This window comes from Urocitellus parryii, chromosome 1 (genome assembly GCF_045843805.1).
Source record: "Urocitellus parryii isolate mUroPar1 chromosome 1, mUroPar1.hap1, whole genome shotgun sequence".
Lineage (NCBI taxonomy): Eukaryota > Metazoa > Chordata > Mammalia > Rodentia > Sciuridae > Urocitellus > Urocitellus parryii.
Window position 1 is genome coordinate 256,440,736 of NC_135531.1, and position 17,664 is coordinate 256,458,399.

Consider the following 17,664-nt stretch of genomic DNA (forward strand, 5'->3'; position numbering starts at 1 on the left):
GCGAGCTATGTCCTTAAGAATATAGCAGGAATAAATAACTCCTCTGAAATAAAATGGAGGCACCTAAAGAATCTTCCTTTTAACACAGCAATATGGTAAATGTTATCCTTGGAAAGTATTAGCACGGGGCATAGATGCAGCAAGAGTTGATGCATCTGATGCATACTGATGCATTACATCTAGAGAGACAGAGCAACAGATGAGACCAAGACAGAACCAAAGATATCTACTGTCAAGACAGAGGTCATCTGTGAAGCAGATTCATGTATTACTTGATTAATCTGCAGAACTGTGGCAATTAAAAAGGACAACCAATCTGAATACTAATTGGCTTAAAATTTAAAGTATCCTGTAAGTTATTTGGTGAGATTTTGCTTTTGTTTTGCACTGAATATTTACATAGCTAAGACAGCTTTGACTTGTAGGGCCCAGGTTGTATAAACAGTGCTAAAAGTAATATATTTAAATAAGAAGTGAAGGGAATATCATGTGTAGGTAATTACTGCTGATTGAAAATATAAACTTGCTAAACTCTACAATATTTGTCTAATCTCATGGAATGTTGTTATTAAGATTAAAAATTGTGTGAAATAAATTAATAAATACCAAGTAGATTCCAACTCACATTGAGAAATGTCAAGATTTATTGGCCTTTCAGGTAAACAATGATTGAGAACCTAAAGTCAATATTTAGTCAAAATTTATCTTGAAAGGCAATAAATCTTGATTTTTGCTAAGGTGACTAAGTAAACATGTGCACTGTTCTAGAGAATCTGCTTTTCTATCTACTAGATATCTGCCTTGAGTTGTAAATAAAATAATCTGTAACAGATTCTTACTTCCAAAAGGTATGATTTAAGTTGTTGAGTTATTTATTTATTTATTTTCTGGCAGTAAACTGTGGTTGAATCCAGAAGTGTTCTACCACTAAGCTACATCTCAGTCATTTGTTTAATTTCATTTCGAGACAGAGTCTCACTAAATTGCCCAGGCTGGTCTTAGACTTTTAATCCTTCTGCCTCAGGCTCCCAAGTAGCTGGAATTACAGGTATGTGCCACTGTGCCTGGCATGTTGTTAAGTTACTTTTATTTTTCTTGCAAGATACATCAATAATAGTGTTTCCATTGGTGTAAAATTCATTAATAATGCAATGTTATAAATTCAGCTTCTAGAATGTTTAAGTCAATCTAAATTTAATATTTTTTCCATCTTGTTTTCCTCATAATGGTCAATAACTAGATTTTCTCATTTATTTCTGTGTTTGTCCTTTCCCCAGAGATTTTCAAGAGAATAATGAAAAATTTAAAAATCAAAATAATAATAATAATAGGTAAATGGATAAACAAATATATGGTGCTTCATAGGCATCTTCCATAATATATACTTGTGCATATGCACATGAGAATGTATTCATTTAGTCTTCATATCAATTCTACAAGGTAGGTATTATCCCCGTTTTACAAATTAAAAAACTGACAAAGAGTGATAAAACAATTCTGTCCGCAGTTGTACAGATGGTGAAAAGTCTGAGTCCAACAGAAGTGGCTGAAGTGGCCCTTGATGAGCAACGTCAAGCAACTATAAAAATGAATTTTTGCACAGGTATTTTATGGAAGATATAAAAATCGTCTCCTTGTAGATGACAAAATGACAAGGACAAAAAATTAATTAATTTATACAAAAGAACATGGTTCAGTTCATTAATGAATTTGGTCTAGGGCCTTACCAGCATTAGCGTCCCCTCTGAACACATTTGGTGAGATGGGGAGCAAGAATGCAAATCTACAAGGTAGAAAAAAAGACAAAGGAGGAAGCAATCACAACTAACTAGGGAGATCAAGAAGGTGGTGTAGGCATGTGAGCAATTGAGCTGGATCTTGAAGAAAAAGATTTTGAAAAAATGATATCAGTAAAGGCTGAAATCAGAAAAATATGAGTATGTTTGGAAAACATGAGGGTCATAAGTAGACGGATGTTGGGAGAAGAGCTTGGGGTGATAAAGTGAAACTAAAACATAAGAATGCCAAATGCTCAGGGTGAGGGGTCCTTACTAATCAATAAGATAAAGGAACAGCTGAGTTGTCTCGAGAAGGAGTTTTGAGAGGATTAATTAGTAAGAAAATACTGGGAGGGGAGAGAACCAGTTAATAAGTTATTGTACCAGTTTGTGCATGATAAGGTGGTAGGCTTGGGAACAGCAAGGGAGAAAGAGATGTTACAGAACAAAATGCAAACAATTTGGCAACTACCTGATGTCAGGGGTCTGGAAAAGGGACCAACAAAGATGCCAATGATGTTTTGAGCTGTGACGATTACATGAGCTCTATTAGAGGGGCAGGAGGTTGGAGGTGGGGGCAATGCTATTTGGCGTATTCGTTCCCAAAAAAACAGAGTTTAAAAATTTGAGCTACCAGGTCAACTGATGTCAAGAGCTCAGTTTTTTGAGAATGATTACTCTTTATTGTACAAAACAAATTAAATTGGATATTCTCTTGTAATTGAAAGCATCAGATATATTTGATATGGAAAGTTAGTTGGTGAGGGTTCTATTTCTATAACCTACTATTTTTAATTAAATCAACCCATGAAAATGCAGAGATCTTAGATTATAAAATGTTAATTGGTCTGAATCAACATGTATTTCAGCAAAAGACATTTATTATTTTACAAAGAAGTGAGAAAAAGCTGAATGAGGAAAATTGGACATAGTTGACAATCCTGGTTTCTTGACAGCCCAGTGGTTCTCAGCCAGGGGAGTTATCTGTCCCAACAGACATTTTTGATTGTCAGAAAAGGGGAGTGACAAAGTTACTGATATCTAGTAGATGGAGGCCAGGGATACTGCTAAACATCCTACAATGCACAGAACAGCCCTGCACAACAAAAAATTCCTCAGCTCCACATGCCAATAGTGCCACTGTTGATAAGCCCAGTGACAGTACCAAGACAAGAGGGTCAAGTAAGATTTCCATATACTGACTCTACTTTGTCACTTTTCTCTGCCCGCGATGGGTATGACATCTATTACAGAGGAGGAAGAGTTTTTTCCCCAGCTCTGCTTTCTTATAGTAAGAAAATAGATTCTTGCTGCTCAATTAGTTTGAAGAAGTATCATGAAAGACAGACTTTGTCCACATGGTACCACTAGGTGACCATGAGTGATGATCAGTGCCAGGCTTGGGGCTCTTCTCTATGCATACTAATCCTTTTGGTAAAACACTTGTCAACCAAGAACTCTTACTTGAAAAATAAGTGCAAAACCAGAAAAGTTCAGCTATGCTGTTTCAGACCTGAAAGTTGCTGCTGGTGGGACTGACACTCCTTTGTTCCAGTTTATCTCTTTCTGTCAGTTGAATCTTAAACATAGGGATACTAGGATTCCTTGTGTGTTCTCCTACAATCCCAGACAGGAAAGACAGATCAACTTCACTGTCCTTGTGAAAAGACAAATGCAAGGATGGGCTTTGTGGAACTTATGCACTAAGAACTTTGGGGGAAGATATCTTATTAAGTAAACTGTCTTACTCGAATGTTCCTCCAAACCAGTGCTGAGTTAGATTAGACTGAAGCAAAAGGAAAAACAGTAATAATGACATTGTCTCTTAACTTTTTATATTTTGTTCATCAAGGACTGTTGAGAATTAATTTTAATGTTTAATAATATTAAAATATTATTTATCTTGTTTGCCAAGGTTTTGGGACACCCGTTAAATTCTAAAGCAAAAGACTAAAGCAAAGACTTCACTCACCTTACTCTAGTCCCAACCCTGCTTTGTCCCTTTTGTTTCAGAGAATCCAATGTATGCCCCAATTATGTTCTTTCGATAATGATTTCCCTAGGTATTTAACATGTTATTAACCTCCACTAACTCTCTTTGTGGTTCCCCAGTTACATCTCTATTAGGATGCTTGGAAAGGCCAACAACTCTTATTGGCTTAGAAGTTCAGATTATTTTGCGGGGGAAGCAACCCGTCTTTCCTGACTCTGTTTTTGAAACTTGGTTTTCCCTCAGCTTGGATCTAGAAGTCACATCTTGCATTAATCTCATCAGGTTTGCAGTTTGATCACATGCAGTGCCTCTACAGCATCCCCCTGACTTCTCTTTCACGTCATTCCCCATTCTTAACACCTGCTTCTCTTATATTTTACAAGCATCTCATCTCTTTGAACTTTACAGTATCTTTAAACACAATCTTTCCTCTTCTTTGCTAAAACCTTTGAAAAAACCCCGACAGCATCTCTTAGAGTAATGTCTACTTGCGCTATTTTGGTAATGACAACAATTTGATAAAATTAAAGTCATGAGAGTGGATCTGAGTAGTACTAGGAACAGTCTCAAAGTGAAAAAGATTACTTTCATCAGCTTCTCATAAATCCATGCTTGGATTTCTTCATTTTCACCCCAAACCAAATTCTTTGTGTTCTATTGGATTTAGAGAATGCCTTTGGTTTGCTTTTCCTCTTTATTCTTTTATCTTACACCTTCTAATTTCTGTCTCTCTAAACATGTGACCATCTCCAAAGCCAATCTTTTAACTAAATGTTTAGTATTTGAAGATACACTGCTTATAATCGATTATTTAGACTTGAGAGGCAAGACAGAAAAATGCCATAAGTGGGAACTTCTATTCTCTGGTCCTCAGGTTGCCATTTGAAAGGCATTTCTTAGAGTAACATACCCTGCTTCTCTCCCTTATCCAACCCTTATGGGTGGAGAAATAAGGCATCTGACTGGTAAGTTTAGAAGAAGTGCCTGGCTTTAGAGATTCCAGCTACCACACCATGTGTGTCTACTATTTTGTCTGACTCTGGTGTGTGTCTAATTTAGGGATCTATTACATAATAATAAAAGTGATCTCTAAGCAGTACATGTGATATTTTGATCTCCAACTTCCTGACCTCTTTATTTATTAGCCTGGTAAATTCCTTAAGGATGATGGCTCAGACAGCATCCAACAGCGGGAATAGGGAGGAAAGGCAAATGTGATGGTAACAACACTCAAGACACTGGGTAAAGATTATGAAGAGATGGGGATGATTTGCATTATCAAGCACCTTTTGCTCAAGCTAAAATTCTTTATCTTAATGATGAAAAACATCATTTTCCCAAAGGCCATGGGTAGGCCACAGAAAGACTTCTCTTAAAGGGGTCACTTGAAGGACCTCCCCATATTTTCTGGGCAAAATTTCAGTGATATTGTACATTAATTTTGGTTCAGCAAATATTTTAAAACATTTGAATTGTTTCTAGCCAAGGAAGGAAGTTTAATCTTCCCTCAACATGGTGTACTGTAGATGCTGACCCACAGGACTGGTAAGGTGGGCTCCAAGTTATTTAACACACCAGTAGCACAGCTACAAAGGGAAGACCAAGTTCTCGTGCTCCTAATTTATTACTTAGTCTTCTGGATCTGGATGCCTCCTAGCCATTGCATCAAGTGTATCTAAAATTTTGTCTAGTGTCTAACAGTCTGGGGCTTGAGAAGATCATCTTTATTGATGGAGATGGAGAAAGAGACCAAGACTTTCAAAGTCTGTTCCTCTGTGTCAGAAGCACAGGTATGGTGATTTGAAAGGGTAGTGATTTTCAGGAAAGCTTTTGGTTCAGCTCTACATGATTTACTTATTTTACTGAAAAAATATGAGGAAGACAAAACCCTTGGTACCTGGTTATAATGTGATTTTCAATATTATAAGAAATTGAAATGAGCTCACACGTCTTAAGTTTTAGAATCTTAGTTTCCTTCTAGAAATGGTATATAGCATAATTTAAATTTTTTCAGTTAAAGGTAAATAAATTTTAGTAGTGACTTTTATATCTATTAAAAAGGAAACATTCTCTATATTAAACCAATATCTGAGTGTAGTATCTGGGTTAGAGAGTTGGGACCACAAAACCTCTGGACATCATCCCACCACCCTGAGTTGGGGCTCAGGGAGGCTGCAGCAGGCTGGGCAGCCGGGAGCTGGTCAATTTCTTGTCTGTCTCTGAAGTTGCTTGGTTCTAGAAGCATACAGGAAGATACCACCAGAAACTTCCTTTGCCCAGGTAGATGCAATAAGTGCAGAAAGCCACATCACAGTAGCTGATTAGAAATGAGGGGACAGGGCAAATGAAATGAGGCTTCCTCATTTTCTGAGGGGCAACCATATACAATGTTCATCCTTCTTTCATCCATGTGCCATTTTTATTGTAGAAATAGCCCATTCAGTGTCCTAAGCCACTGTGTAATAAATAATTGTCTAGTGTTTGACCTTGGTTTCTGGCAGAGTGTTTCTAAAACTTTGGAATCTCCCTACATGATACAAGTGTCTGCTATTTATGAGCCCCTCAGATAAAACACCTGAGTTTATGCTAATAGGTGAACCACTAAACAGCTTTAGGATTAGATCTGGTCAACCTATGTGATAAGAGGATTGGATTTTTGAGCCAGCTTAACCTCTAGGGAGAAGGGAGTTGGAAGATTAATTCCATCACATGGCAATTGATTCAATTATACCTACAAAAATGAAATTCCACAAAAAAGTCCAGGCACTGAAGCTCAGGGGGACTTTCTTATTGAACTCACTGATTGATGGGACGGTAATCTACCCTGGTTCCATAAGGAGAGAAAACAGAATTATGTTTGGGGGGCCCTCCTAGACATTGGCTTCTGAGTCTTTTCATTTGGTCTTTCCTAATTTGTATTCTTTACAATAAAACTGTAATTGTTAAATATAGCATTTTCCTGAGTTCTGTGTTTTTGTTTTTGTTTTTCCTAGCAAGTAGTGAAACCTGAGTGCATTGAGGGAGTGTCTGAACTTGTATCCAGTCAGAGTGGAGGTGGCCCAAACCCTAAACCTGTGGCTGGAATCTAAAGTGGGAGCAATCTTGTGGAGAACTGAACCCCTAACTTGTGCGGTCTGGGCTAACAGTGCTAGAATTGAACTGCAAAATGTTGATTGCACAACTATATCAAATATGTCAACTAAACTCTAACAATACAGTTCCCAGAGCAGGGGGTTTGCAACCTCGTTGAGGAATCCTAGTTCCACTAAGAGGGGGTATTATGGTTAAGTAAGTTTGGAAATGTTCCATATTTATCCCTCACTTTGGTATAATAAAGGTTCTGAGAGGACCTGTAGTCAAAATGTTTTTAAAAGTCCCTGGAAACTTGCAAAATCTTAACCAGTTTGCCAAACGGTAAATGCTGGTACCATCATTTATAAGTAATTTTTAACAACCAAGATGATCGAGTAGAGAACACATTGATTTTATCTATAGATGATATAGGACTCATAGAAAAGATGGTGAAAGCAGAAAACCCAATGATGGGAATAGAGAGCAAGAGTCCAAAACAGTAGATGATCAGAAATATTTACTATGTACTTGTTACTGTGTGCCAGATGCAGAACCAGGGAGTTGGCAATGGACAGGACCAATGCAGAGCCAGGTACCGTTGTGCATACCTATAGTCCTAGCTATTTGGGAGACTGAGGCGGGAGGACTGCCTGAGCCACAAGCTCAAGGCTAGCCATGGCAACATAAAAAACAGCTCAACTACAACAACAAAAGATGAAACAATACCAACACAGCCCTTGCCATCAGAGCATGTGCACCAAGTGGAGGAAACAGACATTAAATAAATAACACAAATGACAATATAATCTCAGTTATGACCAGCACTAGAGTTAGGGGGCACTAAATCAGCATTAGAGAGGAGGGAATCTAATAATCAGTGTGAGAGATTGGAGAAGGTGTTCTTGAGCATCTAAGTTGGGGGTAGTGGTGGGGATGAGGGAGAGGCACCCAAACACGTTCTGAGGTAGAGGGAAGGAGCTGATGCACTTGAGAAACAGAGGGAAGCAGTGTGGCTGGACTTAGTTGGGGGGGGGGGGTGGGATTGCAAAGGGTAAGCTGCAATCAAGAGGGGCAGGTCATGAAATGTTGCTGGTGCTGAGAGAGAAAGAACTGGGAAGGCATGGAATAGCCATAGGGAGAGGATGACTAGGGTCAATCTGAATTATAACAAATCACACTTGTTGAAGGTGAGATGAGATCTGGGAAAGGTCAGAATAAAAGGAGGAGAGGAAAGGACTTTTATGCTCTTTGTTTTTTATTCATGTGATTTAATTAAAATATTTTCAGTGTTGGCATATTTCAAAGCATATACGTGTATTTTCTACTACAAAATTAAGTTTGGTAGTCCCATACCTCAATTTCTGGCACTATTTGTGGCCCATATTTGTTGAATAAATGAATAATTTGATGAAAATATTAAGGCAAGAAATAACTTGGTATTGTTAATTTATCAGATTTTCTTATCTAGAGATGTATTTTAAAATGACAAATTTTTTCACTCCAGGTAGTATAACAGATTTTAGAAAACTCTCAAGCAATTCTTTCAATGGGTCCATGAAAAGCTTAGGTTTTGCAAGGAACTAGTAGAAATTAAGGAATATCTTGACCTACCCCAGTCTATCCTAAAACCATACCTAGACCAACTTCTCTCCCAGTGAAAGGTCAGTAAATAGAAACTTTTAACTCAATGTGGAGTCCAATGGTACATTAACACTTTCTTTAGAAGTTTAGCCAGAAATGAGCATGTGATGAGAACAATGTTAACCAAAAAGGAAGCTACAAAAAGGGACAAGAACTTTCCAGACCAAAGTATAGCAACAAAGACTGGGAGAAATGAACGGCTTAAAAAAAAAGAGCACAGCTATGGCCTATGAAGTTCAGGAAGGTCTATCAAAAGATCTATATCTTCTGAAATTCAAAATGATTTTATTCTTCTGAAACATATCAAAGAGGAACATGTGACTTCTATGATGAGAATACCAGGAATAAATCAAAAAAGCAAATTTATATCCTATAAAATCAAAAGGCCTACTTATATAAAGTGATCAAATCTCTTTGAATTTCAGGATGTGAAACAGTTTAAAATACAAATTATATAACACTTTCTTCTCTCGTAGACTCACATTACTATTTTAGCATGTTTTCACATTCTTATCCTCCACTTATTTTTATTTTAAATTATTTCTTGGACCTAGAAACTTAGGCTGTAAAAAGTAATTCCTCCAACGATAGACATCAGAGCCAGGAAAAGGATTCCCATCTCCTATTCCCTCAGTCATTGATATTTCGACTAGTTTTACTTTTCCCCAAAGGAATAAAGTATTACTTATTAAATGAGATTTAACTGGAGAACATTAATCTCATTTTCTCTAATCTTCTATAGACATTCAAAGAATCACAGAATGAGAAAGGGAGAGACTGCATAGAGCAAGGGCATTCCCTCTAAAATATGCCAGACAGAGCTAGAAGAGTTGGAAGGAGAGTCAAAGACCTTGTAGTTCAACTGTGTGTCACAACTGCTTATCTATGTCTGCCTTCTAATTCTTCCTATTCTGTGAGGATGGGTAATGGTATTGTCTTATTTTCTTTATAGCATAGTGCAGTACTTAGTAGGGTTTCAATAAACATTTGTAGAAGGGCTGAATGAATAAATCTCTTTATCTTGCAGATGAGAAAATTCTAAATCAGACAAGTTAAGCACCTTGTCTTGAGGTCAGGATTTCCAGGTTTTGCAATCTCCTTGGTCAGGATCTTGCATTTTCACCTATGACCATGGTAAATCCAGTCCATTCTGAGTTACCTTCATCCTATGAAATAGATAAAACAGAGTGTGCCTATTTTCTCTCTAAATGGCAGCTTTCAAACATGCAGAGGGAAAACTATGTCATCCCTATCCTAGGTTATATTTCAGTGCTATGGTTTTTAGTCCCTTCACTATCTTATCACACATTTGTTCTCAAAAAGCAAAGTCTAGGCAGGCACTATGCTCACCACTGTGATCCCAGTGACTTAAGAGGCTGAGACCAGAAGATCACAAATTCAAGACCAGGCTGGGCAACTTGAGACTATGACTCAAATTTAAAAAAAAAAAAAAATGGCTGGAGATATAGCTCAGTGGTAGAACATTTGCGTAGCATGTGTGAGGGCTTGAGTTCAATCCCCAGTAACAGGAAGAAGAAGGAAAAAAAGCAGCATCCATAACAAATTTCCGGATGAGGTCTTGCTGGGAATATTATCTCTTTTTCCTGGACCTGATTTGTCCAGCCATAGAAGCACAAATGCTCACTTCCCAGTTGCCTCATTTGCATGACCTCTGCAAGGTCAAGTTTCCTCTACTTTGTATCTATGCAGTTGATCTTCTGAGTGTAAGGACAGGACTATCTGGACTATAAACTTCATCTAAGTTGTTTTGATCCATTCCTCTGGCTTGCATTTCAGGATCTCAACTCTGTCATTTTTACATATTAGTTGTCCAACCAAGTTTTGTAATGGCTACAATTTTAGTAAATATACCTATGATATCTTTATCCTGGTAATTATTACCATAGGTGGTCAAATACTAATAACCATTTTGTAGCACTTACTATAAATGCTAGATAGTATTCTAAGCCCTTTAACTCAATTTATTTGCACTACAAACTAATAAAGTACATGTGATTATTTCTCACATATGGGATGAAAAAAAGGAGGTCCATGGTGGTTAAGTAATTTATCCAGAGTCACATAGCCAGTGAGCAGCAGATTTGGAAACTAGGGCAAAAAGACTCCAGTCTTTGCTCTTAATTACTCAACTATGCTGCTTATTTTCATGTATCTTTACCAACAACCTTTTAGGCTGAAAGGGACCTATCAGTCAACAGTCCTTGGGTAAAACTGCCAGTCATTCACAAAAACAGCATAACTATAATCTCTTGATAACCCAAGCTTCTCTGTCTTGGGATTTTGCCAAATGCTTTCCTAAACACTAAGCACTGTACAGCACAGACCTGGCCTAGTTGCCTAGTAGTCCCCATTTTCCTCTGTGGCTCCTCAACCTCAGAGTAGAGACCTGGGGGCTACATATCATAATTGTATTGTAACTATCTCTCATAGTACCTACTATACAATGGGCACTCAATAGAAATTCAAATTTTATTTTTGACAGACTATTTTAAAAGCCAAGAAGATTTCCCCTGAGTTAAATTCTGTGGAAAATATAAGGACAAATTTAAAATGGGTTATGGGGTTATGAGCTTTCAAATTCGCTATAACATGGATTCCTTGGCATAAGCAGAGTCAAGGATGTAAGAGTCTCCATGATGGTTTGCCCCCTGGTCACCAGTCCCATACTCCTGCTCACCTACTTCAAGTCCTCACCATCTTTTGGGAGGGAAGATTCTGTGAGTCTTTGAAGGGAACAATCTGCGCCTCATTCCTATTTGCATATTCCCAAGGTGCCTGACAGAATATGTGTGGCACACATAAGGGGATGAATACATGCTTGTTGAAATGAACTCTCCCTAAAACTCCACTTAAGGATTTTGCTACCAGCAACCCCTCCATGGTCATATTTAAAGTGGAGGAAATAAAATTTAGCCTGTTAGTGCACATACCCCTAGGGATTTCTCCTCTGAGAGACAACAATTGAAAACAATAACAAATTAACTTGGACAATACAATATGAGAAGGCAACAACAGATTACACCATTCTCACTTATCCAAGCTGTTCATATGCTGTAGGGGGCATATCTGAGTTTTTCTTCATTGTCTATTTAGGGAATAGGCTATCTGCCTATTCCCTAAATCAAATAAATCTTCAACTTATTGCTATTCCTACTAAGTGGGAGACAAATTTCAAAATAGCAATAAAGATAAGAATTAAAAATATCAAGAAAAATCTAGTTCTTTTTGTTTCCATCTTCATTTCCTTAGATCTGGAATTTTGAGCAATAAAGGAACCCCTAATTTTTCACATGGGATTGCAAACAAATTCTGGCTACCCTAAACCTCTTTTTTTATTTTTTCCAAGAGCGTAATACACTACTGCCCTTGTTGGCACTTAGAAACCAACAGATCTGCAATTTCACATGCATAATCAGCTCCCAGATTCAATTTCTCTTTTTCTTAACAATTGCTATTCTGCATGGTTTACCCCAAGGCCAATAAGTAACTAACTAGGCCCAACACAGAAATATTGCTTACTTCCAGTCTGGCAGCTATTTAATGAATAATTAACCACCTCATACTTTCTATCAGGGATGCTTGTATTGCTAGGGTAAAGGTGTCCTTTATGTCTAAAGGATGTCATAAAACAGGCCTTTGCCAGAAATACGCCCTCATTTATCACATGAAATGCCATGTGGTATTAACAAGGTCGATACTGTTTGTTTAATATATTTTGCTTTCCTAGGGGCTTGAAATGATTTGTTTTTGCAGCTGTAACAGAGCTAAATTAGGGATTTATCTTCAGCTTAGCTAGTTGAGCATATATAACCAGGAGCTATTAATTATCTGCCTAGAGGCTTTTGGTCACCTTCCCACAACTTACAGCATCCTTGGGGTACTGAGTTACACCATAAGCAGCCAGATTTGATCCTCAAATAATCAATCCTGGCTTCTTGAGGACTGAGGGGAGACACACAACTTCTGGTCTTTGTTTCTTACTCTACAACAACCCCTTCCCCCACCATGTATATGCTTTTAATGTGTGGGTTTTTTTTTTTTTTTTAAACTGAGCAAGGAATTGAAGAGAAAATCCTAGTGCAAAAACTAATTTCAGATATCCATTCTTACACATGAAAAACTAACCCACCACTTTTCTGGCCTTAAAGTGCCAGGGATCTGACAAATTAGTACCAGAAAGTGGCACCTTCTCCCTTTCTCACACTGTTGTTCTGCCTTACTCTGGGAGCAGGGGGACAGCAATCCAGGAAGTTGGTTCCAAGTATGAAGTTGTCAAAAGCTGTGCTATAATTTGAATAGCTATACCTGTCTGAATCTCTGTGGTGGGGTGGGGAGGGTAAGGGGAAGACAAGGCAAGGGAGAGAAAAGGGGAAAAAACTAGAGTGCAATTCAAACAAAAATGAAACACACACACACACACACACACACACACACACACACACACACACACACAAAGTGGGGGGATGCTCCCCTCCATCCCAGGTCCTAACAACATACTTCTTTATCAGAGGTTCATTGTCAATCAATTAGCCAAGGCAGCAGGGGTCTGTGAGGTGGGGGGCATCTAGGGAAACAAGGGGCCGCCCTGTTGTATTGCTATTTAATCACTTTTGCTAAATAAATAGAGCAGCCCCGAGGTGCTGTCACGTCAAGGGAATTTATAACAAAAAAAAAACCTTCATTTTTCATTGGTCATTACTTTTTTTCCCTTCAGGACAAGAGAGGGTTATTACTGTAGCCTTAAGTTCCATCTTTGTGTTTCTTGCCTTTGATTCCCACTCGGACCCTGCCACTTTCTGGCACTAATTTGTCAGGCTGAACAAAGAGGGGATTTGTACCTCCTGTAAGGTCTCAATTAGGAATGGCTTCTGCTGTATTATGTGCCATTCAGAGAAGACACAATGCCGGTAATTACAGGAATTTGCACTAAATGGCTGAAGAATTCACAGCAAAACTTTTCCCCCCCTTGGGTTTACCCCTCCCAAGGGTTGGATGCAAGAAAAAGGAAAGCAAAAAGCTCTTAATGCCAGAGAGATGTAATTATCAACAGCAGTCCCAAGAGGTTAAACAGCAGCCAAAGGAGTAAAACCATAAAAACTAACATTGTGAAAATGGTGTAGGAGATCCCCAAGGCTCTCTGTTTTCTTCCTTAACATGTTCAACTTCAGTTCAGAATCAGGAACATTGCCCCACAGTGGGTCATCCAGTTTTAGCTCCAGATTACAAAACAGTCACACAGGAATGCTTTCAAAGGTGAGCTCTGCTACTCTTGTCACACCTATAAACAAGTCCCCGGGCTCTTTGATTGTACTACTCAATTGTTAGGTTTCTTGATTGCTGAGAAATTAAAGGAAAAACATCTGTGTGTGCTACTGCCAAGAAAACCATGTCTCTATTGAGTGTAAACAGGTATGTACACATGTCAACTTCCTAAAGAAAACACAGTTGCTACCTTATAATCCAATCTCTACAGCATTTAGGAATAGTCTTATAACCACTTACCATGTACATCCTTCCTAAATATTTTAAAAAGCTAAATAATTATTTGTTTTAGCATTACTATCAAAACATCACAGATGCCCTGTTGCCAACTATAATTTTGAATTCTAACCAGCAATTTTACTGAAAGCACATTCCTCATTTTCTGCTACAGAGGTGTTCCTGAAAAGTTGGACTAAAGCACTTCCAAATTAACAGTTCTTCAATATCATTTCTGGTATGCGCTCCTCTGTACAAAAATCTTCTGTGACTTCAAGGTGAAATATTAAGTTCAACTTTATCAACTGCCTGTTTTTTTGTTTTTTGTTTTTTTGTGGGCTAAAACTGATTGGAGGTCTATGATTTAATTTAGTTCTACCTCACACCACCTCTGACAGTTTTCTGATATGTGGGCCCCACTTAGAAGGCTCTTGTCATAGCTGCCTTTTTGGCAGCCACTATTGGAATTATTTGATAAACAACTTGTGTTTCCTAGCAGACTGCAAGTTTCCTGAGGACAAGGACTTTTATCTTCTTTCCTGCAACACTAAATTGTATGTCTGGGTGCACCCAAGATTCTGGGCAAACAATAAATGACAGAATGAATGGAAGAATTCAATTTTCAAATTTCAGGAAGTAGGGCTAGCAAGTGAAAAGGCCCTGGATGCAGGCAGGACCCCTGTAAGTTTAGGAACAGCAAGACCACAGTGGTTGGGCTTCCCAAGCACAGGCAGCCAAGGAGCTGGAAAGGAAGTTATGGAGTAATCACACACAATCAAATATAACTATCAAAAGTCCAAGCACATGCAAAGAAAGATATAGTTACAATCAGCATATATTTTCAAAACCATAACCTCAGACATTTTTGGATGGTCATGGTCCATTTTCTCTGCAGGGGCTCTTTAAATTTTAAAGAAGGATATAGAAAAGTCTCCACTTATAGAAAGAATTTAGTGAACTATGGCCAACAGTACTGTTTTATAGACTTAAAAGCCAGTGCTTGTGGCTCCCCTGAATAGCAACTCAATGACATAATAAGGAGCTACTCAGTGTAATCTTCCACATTTAAAGTTTATTCATCCAAACTATTTAAAGGAGGAAGAACTTCATATGCATGTATACATATATGAACTTATAGTTTAAAGAGACACACTAAAGCCATGTAATACTGTGAAGTAACTTCTCCTTAAACTAGTATATAAAGCCCAAACTCACTACAACCAATATATTAAACTTTTGGGTGTTTTAGAAGGTAAACATGCTATGTTACTTTTTACTAAATGTGTCTTTTTATGAGGATGCTAAGTTAGACAATAAAGGTACAAAAGGCAGAAGCAGCTGGTTTAAATTAACTGTGTTTCTGAGAAACACAGGTCAATTTTTACTGTTCCATCTGCTATAATAATCTTTGATATAATGAACAGCCTCCCAAGTAATTTAAAAAACATCCAGAGCTCTGCTTAACAAGTTTTTTTTTTTTTTTTTGCCTTTTTCTTTTGAGACTCTGCCCCCTACAGGAGATAATGTGCTCCTGCCTGTGTCTGGAAACCAATATTCCACATGCTAGCATCAAGAATGAAAAGCAGGCAAGTAAGCCACATGTATCACAAAGCAACTGAATGTAGTACTCTCTGATAGAAAAGGTGACATTTAAATGAAATACATCAATTTTTGCTTTGGAATGTGCCCTACTATATAAATCAGCATTATCCTCTCTCCAAAATTAGAAACATACCCGTACCCCCATTAGTTCCAAACCAAAGCATGAAGGTAAAAGCAGAGTAAATGAACTGCAGGCTTGTCATCCTACCCCCTTGAGTCCCTTCCCCTACCCTTTCCCACTGCCCTCCAATCAGCCAAATTTAGTGAGCACCAAATTTAGACAGCAAAGGGAAGCATCCTATCACACAGAACCCAAAGGAGCTACCAGAAAGATCCATTCCTGCTTATTCTATAATACTTTCTTCTTTTCTCCTTGCTTCCCTTTCCCTGTCTCTTTTCACTTCTCTTTTATCTTTTTCCTGTTTTCATTTCTCCTACTGCTGGATGCAGTGGGCTCTCTATGTCTGACATTTCTCTTCCCTCTGATGGCTAAGAACACTATATTGCCGTACAGAACGGGGCGGCAATGCACATTCCATCAGGATACAAACTTCTGAGAGGAAGGTGAATAAGTGACAGCTAGGTGACAACCTTCGTGTAGCACTTGAGACTTTTCTTCACTCTTTTACTATATGGATTTGTGATTCAGATATGCCAGTCTCTACCTTGAAAACTAAGCTGGGCTGTTCTCCCTTATTCCATGAAAACAACAGATTTGTGGACTCTCAGTAATATAATGCCACAGAAGTGTATCATAACTCCAGGATGTCCAGAGTAAGCACAATAAATTACCGTCAAATGCCTGAACTTTGAAATATACTATATACACCAGAATAAGAAGACACTGAAATGTCAATAATTTCTTAAAAACTGTATTAAAACTGGTGTCTCCTATTTCAAAACTGATTTCAAAGCTGGATGTGGTGGCACACACTGTGATTCCAGGAGGCTGAAGCAGTAGGACCCAAGTTCGAGGCCAGCCTGGGTAAACTTCGCAAGACCCTATCTCAAAATAAAAACTAAAAAGGGCTGGGAATGTAGCTCAGTAGTAGAGTATTCCTGGGTGCAATCCCCCATACCAGAAAAAAAGAAAATTCCAAGAAACTGTCTGACTTAACACAAGGTCTGTCATATCTGCAAATACATGCACATACCTGGTATGGCTTCTTAACTAGCTTGGAGCTTCTCATCTCTCCAATCCCACCCTGCATGTTTCTGCTCCACAATCACTAAAGACCTTGGGGCAAAGCAAGGATTATTCACTTACTCCCTCCCTTTAAGTAAACTATTCTTCAGTAGAAAAGACCATCATCACAACTAACCATATTTAAAATGTGGATTTTGAGACTGGGGCTGTAGTTCAGTGGCAAAGTGCTTGCCTAGCACATGTGAGGCACTGGGTTCAATCCTTAGCACCACATAAAAATAAACAAAGGCATGCTGTCCATCTACAACTAATATATATATTTTTTTTAATGTGGATTTTCATTTTGTTATAATTTGGCTTTCAAAGCAGGAGCAAGAATAAAATTTTAAATGTAGTCTCAGCTTTAGGTAAGTTTCTTGCTCGTTTTTAAACAGCATTATTAAATCTAATAGACTTGAGTTAAAACCTTCCCCAACAGACTTCCAATTAAAGTTATCTTCACAGTAAATTTATTATCAAATATTGTGGGGTTAATAAAAAGGAAATAATTTTGATTTCATTTTTAATACCCCCCTCCATTTTGGGGGAAGTAGGAAGAATAGGGAGTAGAGGAGAGAAGCAGTATTGACGTTTTCAGACATAACAGAGTATTGGCCTTGGACTCCACTTTGTGACTCACCCTTACACAGCAATTCCAAAAACCTAGGCTTCCTCATGGTGAGGCACAGATCCATTGTGACTCAGTAGTCATCTGCTGAATAATCATCTACCCTGCTTTTAGCTATTTCTACATTTTCTGTCAAGGCTGACTTTCCAGATTCCACTTTAACAGGATTTGACAAGGTCATGATCAATGACAGTTACTGACTATGGACATTTGCTTTGCCTAAGGAGTGTGAGTACTTAGCTTTGGACTGAATGTCTCTCATGAG

At 38.1% G+C, this 17,664-nt stretch overlaps 1 protein-coding gene across 1 annotated transcript in view; it reads right to left on the bottom strand.

The window, feature by feature from the left end:
- Plekhm3 (pleckstrin homology domain containing M3) overlaps positions 1–17,664 on the bottom strand; it is a 176,677-nt gene that overhangs the window by 111,354 nt on the left and 47,659 nt on the right. The window lies entirely within an intron of this gene.